Source organism: Solanum dulcamara, chromosome 6 (assembly GCF_947179165.1).
Source record: "Solanum dulcamara chromosome 6, daSolDulc1.2, whole genome shotgun sequence".
In the NCBI taxonomy this organism is placed as follows: Eukaryota; Viridiplantae; Streptophyta; class Magnoliopsida; order Solanales; family Solanaceae; genus Solanum; species Solanum dulcamara.
In genome coordinates this window covers 17,155,408-17,166,785 of record NC_077242.1, presented here as the reverse complement: position 1 = coordinate 17,166,785, position 11,378 = coordinate 17,155,408, and the positions used below count along the sequence as shown (strand labels likewise).

Sequence of the window (11,378 nt, the reverse complement as noted above, 5' to 3'; positions counted from 1 at the left end):
CAAACTTTTCTCATTCAACAATGGAGGTTGTTCCCCACTCACTACTATATTAGCAGCCATGCTCCTTCACATGTAGTATAAATACTCTACTAAACGCAAATTTAACACCAACACACATTCGCATTTTTGTAGATCTAAATCCCCAAATTCCATTCTTTGGAATTAACGGCCGCCCAAATTTTTTTGGCCATGGCAGAACAATCACAGAAATGGATTCTTATGGTGACTGCTCAAACACCCACAAACATAGCAGTGATTAAATATTGGGGAAAAAGAGATGAAAATCTTATTCTTGCTATTAATGATAGTATTAGTGGTACCCTTGATCCCGCACGTCTTTGTACCACAACCACGTTGCTGTTAGCCTTTCTTTCCAACAAGATCGCATGTGGCTAAATAAAAAGGTAACCTTTTTAAAAATAAAAATAAATCTCTACTAATATTTTTTTGCACTTATATATATGACTATAAATATAGCCTTATACAAAAGAAACAAATTTCTACTGCTCTCTCTATATTAATACTTTGTTTATATTCTCTTGCTCTTCTTACTTTATAAAATTGACAAAATTGTCAAGTTAGTTAGTTTATAATACGTTAACAGCACGAAACTCTAATTTTAAAAAAAATTAAATTCTATATCAGTTATATCTACTAAAGAACACTTTGTTTATATTCTCTTGCTCTTCTTACTTTATAAAATTGACAAAATTGTCAAGTTAGTTAGTTTATAATACGTTAACAGCACGAATCTCTAATTTTTTAAAAAATTAACTTCTACATCAGTTATATCTACTAAAGAAATTTAATTTTTAAGTTGTATTTGTTACTTTCAAATTAATTTTCATCATGTCAAACTTGTCAAAATTGAAATTTGTGGCACTTGATATTTCTGGCAAAAATTATTTGTCATGGGTAGGGCTGCTTATCGGGCGGATCGGACGGATTATTATGTTTAACGGTTTGACTTAACGATTATCGACTTTTAAAAGTACTAATCCGCTAGCCAACCTATAAGATATCGGTTGGTTCGGGATCGGATTAGCAATTATCGGGCGGTGTATTGGTGGTAACAAGTAAGCTACGATATGTAAGTCCCTGTATTTCAATCAACAACCCAAAAATAAGCTACGATATGGATAATCAATTTTATACCAATAGTTTAATAACGCCAAAATCAGTGAAGCACATACCAAAATTAACAGAAATAATTAAAGCAGATTCGAAGCCGATTTAGACATAAAGTGAGGATTTAGCACATTAACATAAAGAATTAGTGAACCAAAGATCTGAAACCTCAAAGAAATTCATGCTTTAACCAAAATTCACAACAAGAGTAAACATGCATCAAAATAACATATTGAAAAATCAATAGACAAAAATGACTAAGAGGACCAAGAAGGCTGGAATCGTTGGAAAGTATGGTACCCGTTATGGTGCCAATCTGCGTAAGAAGATTAAGAAGATGGAGGTTAGCCTGCACAGCAAGTACCTTTGTGATTTTTGTGGAAAGCATGCAGTAAAGCGGAAAGCAGTGGAAATTTGGGGTTGCAAAGATTGCGGCAAAGTCAAAGCCAGTGAGGAATACAATATGAAGACTGAGGGAGCAGACTGAGAGTTAGAGCAATCGTCCCCTTTTGGCGGTTGTAGCTTATGATTTGTCTACTTGTTTCGACAAGTTTTTCAATTTTGAGAGAGAAGAGAATGAGAGAATAGAGATGAGAGTATGAGACAGAGGCGGCAACAGCAAGTGCAAGTGTGCAACTGGCAACTTATTTAGATTTAGGTAAAATTAGGGTCTTATACTCTAAATGGGCTTGGCCTATTTAACTAAATGGACTTGTCCTATTGAGGCTTATTTTTAGGTTTACAAATTATAATTACCATACATATTTTATATGTTTAGGGATAAAAATATAATAAAATATAATAAATTCTTAACGGGTTAACGGTTTACCTAATAACAAAATTGAGTAATCCGTCCCCCACACCGATAAGCCATTAATTATAAAATTTAAATTCATTCCCACCCACTAATTCGATAACCCAATACCAATAAACCAATAAGCCAATTTTGCAGTTGGGTTATCGATAGCGGTCGGTTTTGAACAACCCTAGTCATGGGTACTTGATGCTGAAATCCACCTTACCGGTAAGGGTCTTGGTGATGCTATAATTGAAGAAAATACAACATCAAGTCAGGATAAAGCAAAGGCTATGATTTTCCTTCGTCATCATCTAGATGAAAGCCTAAAAATGCAATACTTGACAGTGAAAGATCCACTTGAATTGTGGAAAGACTTAAAAGGGAGGTATGACCACCTCAGGGCAACGGTATTGCCAAGGGCTTGTTATGAGTGGATGCACTTACGGTTTCAAGATTTTAAAACTGTAATTGAGTATAATTCTGTTGTATTTAGAATAACTTTCCAATTAAAATTATGTGGGGAAACTATAAATGATGAGGACATGTTAGAAAATACACTAACTACTTTTCATGCCTCTAATGTAATATTACAGCAGCAATACCCTGAAAAGGGTTTTAAAAAATACTCTGAATTGATCTCATGCCTTCTGGTGGCTGAGCAACATAATGCCTTTGTAATAAAAAATCATGAAGCCCGTCCCACTGGAACTGCTCCGTTACCGGAGGCAAATATGGTAAAAGCAGATGGCCAGTCTGAAAGAAGACAAAATAAAAATCATGGCCACAATAATGTGCGTGGATGTGGCAATGACAGAAGACGATATAATAATCGTCGTGGTGGTGGTCAACATAAAAGGGAGAACAATATCAGTTCTCAAAATGGCCCTTCAAGAAGTAACTGTCATCGTTGTGGCATGAAAGACCACTGGAAAAATGAATGTCGAACGCCTGAGCATTTTGTAAGACTTTATCAAAATTCTTTCAAAAGAAAGGCAAATAGATGTGGTGCATCTTCTTCTAATGCTCGGATAGAGTCACACTTGACGTTCGAAAATAATGTTGAGGCAAGACCTTTGCATAATGATATTATTGAAGCAAATCTGGCTTTGAGGAATAATGATTTTAATGACCTCAATGATATTACTCATTTGGAGGTTGAAGATTTTTTTAAGGATCTTAATTGATGTTTAATTTCATGTTTTTCAATATGTTGTCATTTTTATGTACTTTGAATTATCGTGTTTTTACGTTTATGTATTTGAAAATAAATAAATAATAATAATAATAAAAAATAAATAAATCAGGGCCACATTTTTATGAAAATTCCCGAAGGGTTCAAAGTGCCTGAAGCATACAAGGATTCTCGAGACAATTGCTCAATAAAGCTTCAGAAATCCTTGTACGGGTTGAAACAATCAGGGCGAATGTGGTACAACCGTCTTAGCGAATATTTGCTAAAAGAAAGATATAAAAATAATCCAATTTGCCCTTGTGTCTTTATGAGAAGGTCTGGATCTGAATTTGTCATAATAACAGTATATGTTGATGATTTGAATATTATTGGAACTCCGGAAGAACTTTCAAAGGCAGTAAAATGTCTGAAAAAAGGAGTTTGAAATGAAAGACCTTGGAAAGACAAAATTTTGTCTTGGTCTACAAATTGAACATTTTACAAATGAGATATTTGTCCATCAATCAACATATACTGAAAATATTTTAAAGAAGTTTTATATAGATAAAGCACATCCATTGAGTACTCCAATGGTTGTGAGATCTCTTGATATTAATAAAGATCTATTTCGACCCCTGAAAATGATGAAGAACTTGTTGGGGTTGAAATACCATACCTTAGTGCAATTGGTGCATTAATGTATCTTGCCAACAATTCTAGATCAGATATAGCTTTCTCAGTAAACTTGTTAACAAGATTTAGTTCTTCCCCAACATGAAAATACTGGAATGGAATTAAGCATATATTCAGATACCTTCGAGGTACCATTGATATGGGATTGTTTTACTCAAATGATTTCACGTCACAATTGATCGGTTACGCAGATGCGAGATATTTATCTGATCTCCATAAAGGTCGATCGCAGATAGGCTATTTATTTACATGTGGTGGTACAGCTATATCATGGCGTTCAACAAAGCAAACTATGGTTGCCACTTCCTCAAATCATGCAGAGATAATAGCCATTCATGAAGCCAGTCGAGAATGTGTTTGGTTAAGATTAATAACTCAACACATTCAAGAAACATGTGGCCTTTCTTTGACAAAAAAAGCTCCAACAATATTGTATGAAGACAATGCTGCATGTATAGCTCAACTGAAGGGAGGATACATCAAAGGAGACAGAACAAAACATATTTCATAAAAATTCTTTTTCACTCATGATCTTCAAAAGAAGGATGAAATAGATGTCCAACAAATTTGTTCAAGTGACAATTTAGCAGATATGTGTACAAAGGCATTGCCAACTTCAACCTTTGAGAAAATGAGATACAAAATTGGAATGCATCGTCTTCGAGATGTTAAGTGATGTTTTCATCAGGGGGAGTAAAATACGCGCTGTACTCTTTTTTCCTTAGCCAAGGTTTTATCCCACCGGGTTTTTCTGATAAGGTTTTTAATGAGGCATCACTCAAGGCGTATTACAAGATGTGTGTACTCTTTTTCCTTCACTAGGCTTTTTCCCATTGGGTTTTTCCTAATAAGGTTTTAACGAGGCACAACATTTATGGATGTTCAGAATAACAATGTATATTATTTTTTTTTGTAAAGTTTTAATGAGACACATTTCACGTGGACATCCAAGGGGGAGTGTTATCAACCAAGTAAATTGTCTGTCCACTTTACAATGGTGGATAGTCCATTTACTTTTTAAGTGGGTAAATTTCCCACTAATATTTTCCTCCACTTGTATATATGGCTATAAATATAGCCTTACTCTTCAATGTAAAAACACACAAAAGAAGAAAATTTCTACTACTCTCTGTATATTATTACTTTCTTTATATTCTCTTGCTCTTCTTCCTTTATAAAATTGTCAAGTTAGTTAGTTTATAATAGATGGGTATTTGTTTGTTTGATTTATGTGATTTTTTTCTTCTTTTCAAAATGGGGTAGGGAAAGGGGAAATAAAGGAGGGAATCACAAGGTGGGACTCGAACCAACAAACTAAAAGTTTAGATAGCCAGCTGAGCTATTAACATTCCTGGTGTTCTTTCAACATTATTAATTTGTACATTTTTAAAAAAAAGTTGGGGGTAGGCGAGGGTTGCAAGGTGGGAGTCAGAGCTCACCAATAAGGTGAAAGTTCTTAGCTATACAATTGAGCTACTAAGATTCTCTAGTGTCCCTACAACATTATTAATTTGTACATTTTTTTTTGAAAAAAATGGGGGTAGGGGAGTATTACAAGGTGGGGGAATTGAATTCTCACTAACAACGTAGAAGTTCTTAGCTAACCAACTAATCTTCTAAGATTCTCAGTGTCCCTCCAACATTATTAATTTGTACATTTTAAAGAAAAGTTGGGGGTAGGTGAGGATTGCAAGGTGAGAATCGAGTCCTTATCAACAAGGTGAAAGTTCTTAGCTAACCAACTAAGATTACCCATTGATTTATGCGATAGAAAACTGGTTTGGAAGCTCAGATGTATAGAAAGTTCTGTTCTTGATGAGTGAAAATTTTCTAGTTTTTGTCAGTGTATTTGTTAATAGAATGATGACTATATGTTTATTTTGTAATTTTGATTTGGGTAGATTATGTGAAAGAAGACTCTTTTTGAAAAGTTTAGTTCTTGACTTTCTCATTTTATCAGTGTGATTTTACTGAAATGGTTGATATGCATTTGTTCTTGTAAGTTTATGTGGGTTGATTAATGTGATAGAAGGCTGTATTGGAAGCTCTGATGTTGGGAAAGTTCAGTTCCTTGAAGAGTAAAAATTTCTCATTCTGATTTTTTCACAAAAAAATTGATGACTATTTGTTCTTGTAATTTTATGTGGGTCTATTTATTTAAAACAAGATGCTTTGGCAGCTCAGATGTTGAAAAAGTTCCATTATTTAAGAAAATTCTTTTTTTTTTTAATCTGAGTTTGATCCCTATATCTGATTTTATTTGATGTCCATTTGTTCTTGTAATTTTATGTGGGTTGGTTTTATGTTAAACAAGGCTTTTGGCATCTCAGATGTTTAGGAAACTCAGTTCTCGAAGAGTAAAAATTTCTCATTTATAGAAGTTTATGTGGATTGATTAACTTGAAACAAGAGTATCCTGGCAGCTCATGTAGTGGGAAGACTGAGTTCTTTAAGAGTGTAATGTTTGTCTAGCTTCTGCTTTTATTTTTATCTACAAGATCATAGTATGTTTTGTTATTAAAATATATAAACTTTTCTATGTCGTTTGTCTGTGTATGACTACATGTAGTGGAATCAAGGAGGTTCACGAGAAGAAAATGAATCGTATGAACTCTCGATACTTTCTAAATTTTTTAGTTTATTTGTTCTTTTTTACGATGCATTTCTTGTTAAATGATGGATCATGGCTTTGATTATCTTCTCTGGTTTTACTACAGAAATTGGTTAAAATAGTTGTGCAGGAAATTTATAATTCATATTTGTACAGTCTTTGAAATCTGAGCTCATTATATTTCCCCCTTTCCCTGCATTTTCGAGCAATGAGAAAGATATGTATGCTGCAGATTTTTGTTGCTGGGTCTTGAGTCTTGACATTTTTACATTGCTTTTGTTCGTTGTGTAGGAAATATCCCTTGCTGGAGACAGATACCAAAATTGTCCAAGAGAAATTCGAGTTCGTGCTAATGATTTTGAGGATGAGAAGAAGGGTATCAAGATCAGTAAAAATGATTGGCAGAACTTGCATGTGCATATTGATTCTTACAATAATTTTCCTACTGCTGCTGGTCTGGCTTCCTCAGCTGCTGGTTTTGCCTGTCTCGGTATGATTGACCATTCTCTTTCTTGTATTCTGAAATCATTTGTTACTCCTCTTTTTTATTTCATTGTTATTCTAATATTAAAGATCTAAGGATCATCGATGGATCTTGAACCTAAGGATGATCAATGAATCTGAAAAGTAACCGGAGTACTCTTATACAAGAGTTTCAGAAGTTTGTTCTTTTCTGCCTGCATTTGCATAATGCTCATGTAGTATAAGGTGGTTGCAAATTGCACGTGCCTGGAACTGATGCAACTGTGTAATTAACCTTATTTGTCAGTATATGTGCTTGTTCTGTGGTCTACAAAATCCAAAGTAACTTTGTTTCTTATTGAGTATATGACACTAGAAATTAATTTCATTGGGGCTTTGATGTGCTCAAATATGTGATCTGACTTCAACTAGCAAAGATCAAAGTGATATGTTTGTATTTTTCCAGAGCGTTCCAAAACTTTGGGTTCTTTTACCAGCTTGACAGAATGCTTTTAGGATAAAGCCATTATCTTTGCTGAAGTGTTGCATGTGTCTTTTCTGGGTATTTTTCTATTGGCATGACCTTGGTTCTATGACAGCAACATATCATATTACTTGGGCAAGTAAAATAGTTCCAAAAGGCCCTTGAAAAAATAGTTTTGTTAGTGGAGAAGCACAAGCTTTTTTTTTTTTTTGGGTCCATACTCTGTCTATTAAGAATGATCTGTGTTACAATTTCCTACTCATGTATATAGTACAGTTTAACCAAGTACCACAAGCTTCACTTGATGCAAATCACAAATAAATCAAAGCTTCTTTATAACGTTTTCCTTTAACTGCAACTTATTTTCAGGAAATTATGTTCTGTAACTTTTATATGAGTTGACCATTTAAAGAATGTACTTGCTGATAAATAGTGCATTTATCTATGCATTTGAGCTTCTTTGGATTCTAATTGATGTTGCATTATTTCAACTACATGTTGGTTGATGAGTTAGTTGTAAAAGTTATCCATGGTTCCACTCTATGCTGCATATGGGAAAGGTATGTCGAGCTCCTACCATCTGATTCCTTTTGTGATGTGTGAAGGAGGAAGATGGTAGCGATAGCATTGCTGTTCCGCTCGTAGATGAGAAACACTGGGATGAGCTTGTTATCATCATTGCAGTGGTATGTACTTCCCATCCAGATGTGATTGCTATTCACTTTTTCTGGAAAGCTTGTCTATTCATGTCATTGTTAGTCATTGAGAAGGAAGAAAGAATCTGTGTCTATGTCTGTTTCTCCTATCCAGATTCGAAAATCTGTCTTCGTGTTATTGTTTTTACTAGTCCCATCTTGTTCTTTCTCCAAACACGATACTTGTCGTAGCTTTACTTTTGCGCATCAGTGATTTTCGGTAATAATAATAAGTGGGACAACCGAATCTATCCCATTGGGACTGTATTCCATCAGACTTAAAAAGGGAATTATTTTATGGGAATAAGGTCGTAGAGAAGAACTTGGTTTCTCTTTCATTCTTATAATGAGCCGCTGATTCAAGTTTTAGATCTTGGGGAACCCCTTCTTCTAGAAATCCAAGTTCCTTTGAGTCATACTGCTATACTGGGAAGTTGGAAGGAAAAAGAGAGTATTCTGCTTTAATTTCTTACTAACTAATTCTTTAACTTTAAAAATGGCACTTATTTGTGTTCATTTACGTGTTCTGCATTTCTTAGTTCTTTCTTTTCGAATGGTTAACTATTGCTACTGAACTTTCAAGTCCCGCATATAACAGTTTCCTAGTTCTCCAATAGCAACTTTAAGATACTTTCAGTAACTCATAATTCTTGACTATGAATCAGTGAAGTTTAGTCGTGAATAACACAAATGTTGATCACCAGATCAGTTTTTAGGGTGTATTTTCTGTTTTCAACTCCATAAATAAACAGGATTCTGAACTTTACTTGCATCATCTTCTTAAATAAGATGCGTGCATAAACGATGTGGGATTTCACTGGGTTGTTGTTGTTGTTGTTGTTGTGCATAAATGATGATGCTATCAGTTTGATTATGACACTAATTCATCAACTTGTGCCTTCTGATTTTTTTCTGTTCAATTTTTTTATTTGTGCTGTACTCCAGGTGAGCTCACGGCAGAAGGAAACAAGTAGCAACTCAGGAATGCGCGAGACTGTTGAAACCAGTGCACTTATAGAACACAGAGCAAAGGTATTGTCTGTGTACTCTTTACATTAGGATTTTGTAGTCTGACACATCTTCGATCAATATTCTCAAAAATCTTCAGCTTATTTTCATTAGCTGTGTTATTTTATCCTCTGCTGAATTGGTAAACATTGTATCAAATGTTTGACTTCTCATTTTGCGTTGCATATTTCAGGAAGTAGTACCAAAACGCATTATTCAGATGGAAGAAGCTATACAAAAACGCGATTTTCCAACTTTTGCTCAACTGACTTGTTCTGACAGCAATCAATTTCATGCAGTCTGCATGGACACTACCCCTCCTATATTCTACATGAATGACACATCTCATAGGCAAGTTATATTAACTTCAGGCTGTATCTTGAGTTGTGTTGTAACAGAGAAGTTCTGAACTTGATGATCTCTTATACTGAAAGTGGGAGAAACAAGAAAGTCTTGATGGTGTGTTAACTTTTCAGGGTAATTAGCTGTGTCGAGAAATGGAACTGTGCAGAAGGAACTCCACTGGTTTAAAACATTATCCTGCTATTTTCCTAATAGATAATTGCATGATGTGAAGTAATAAAACGGGTCACTAAGATTTTCAACCTTTTGAAATATCAAAGTTCTGCAGGTTAAATTGGTCACACAAATTTGTACTTGACCCAAAGTAGTGGACACAAGTTATTTTAAACAGAACGATGATTACCCCTTTTCGGGAAATCTGATTTTATATTTGTAATGGACAGTGAGTGCTTCCTTCATGACATACCTCTCTCCCATAAACTTCATGCACTTTCTGTGCTGAAGATTTTGCAACCTTCGCAATGCACCCCAACATTGAAATTTTCCCTTCTTGAGCTGGATTTGACATTAGTGACTTGACATGAACTGCACCAATATCTTGACACTATAACCAGCAACGTTCGGATTTATCTCATACCTTTTTGAACACTATAATTAGCCTTGTTGCTGACGAATGTCTCAGTTCACAGTTTGCTTCTTATGATCTGTTTCTGCAAGTTTGACTTCAAAATTAGGTGTAATGTAGCGTGAATAAATGCATATTCCATATTTACTAAACATAAGAATATTTCCAGGTTGCATACACCTTCGATGCTGGGCCAAATGCTGTTCTAATTGCACGTAACAGAAAGGCTGCCACACTTATGCTTCAGAGGCTTCTTTTCCACTTCCCTCCAAATTCAGATACCGATCTAGACAGGTATGTCTGCCTTATAAAAGATTCAAAGTTCTAATATAACTAATGAGGTAAGTCATGTTCGAGAAAATGTTTTATGGAAAGTGACTTATTCTTTAGAAAATATATTCCAAGGAAATGTTTTCCCGTGTTTGGTTTGAGTCTATGTTGCTCGGACTCTTCAAAAATGTCAACGGGGTGCGTTTTGGATTCTTCAAAAGTAGTGCATTTTTGGAGAATCTGACACAGGTGCGGCATCGAAAGTGAAGAGACCGTGGAACTTAGGTTTGAGGGTAGTAAATATTTCCCAAAAAAAATTATTTACTAACGATGATATAAAGTTAAGAGTTGATATAATTGTGAAGGGAAACGATTTCCGTCCAAAAGTGAGGGGACTCATTTTCAGATGCAAAATATTTTCTTTTTCCTAGGAATTATTTTCTGGAACCAAACACCAATATTTTCCTCCGTATAAACACACCCCGCCATTATATGTATTCTGGACCTCGTGCTATCGACATGCAACCATCGACCATATTCACTGCTCATTATTGTTCTTTTTCCTTTCTCTCCAGCTATGTCATTGGTGATAAGTCAATTCTACAGGATGCTGGGATTCAGGATTTAAACGACGTGGAAGCATTGCCTCCTCCACCTGAAATTAAGGACAAGGTTCCGGCTCAGAAATACAAAGGTGAAATAAGCTACTTCATCTGCACAAGACCTGGTAGAGGTCCAGTTTTGCTACCTGACGAAAGTCAGGCTCTCGTCAGCCTTGAAACTGGTTTGCCCAAGTAAAAGAGCAAAATTTTATTTGTGCTAATGTTTAAATAATCGACACAACTCCACGAGATCTAAGTATTGCAGCCTCTTTGCCTTAAGAAGATGGGGCTGCCATTTTAAACTGTTTTTCTTAGTTTGGATGAACTTTGAATTCAAAGCTTTGGCTTGAAGCTTAGGTTAGTTGTGTACTCTCATCCTTGAGCAATGCATTAAAAGTCCTTATAATTGCTTCTTTTAATGTTAAAAAACCTTTTAAATTCAACAGGTGTGGAGAATTCAAATGATCTGTCTTGCTGTTTGTGTAGTAGCAGTACCTACTGATTGTTGTCTTTCCTTCTTGAGTACT

General features: G+C 35.0%; 1 pseudogene; it reads left to right on the top strand.

The window, feature by feature from the left end:
• On the top strand, positions 1-11,266 carry LOC129892744 (diphosphomevalonate decarboxylase 2-like; annotated as a pseudogene).
• The last annotated feature ends 112 nt before the right edge of the window (positions 11,267-11,378 follow it).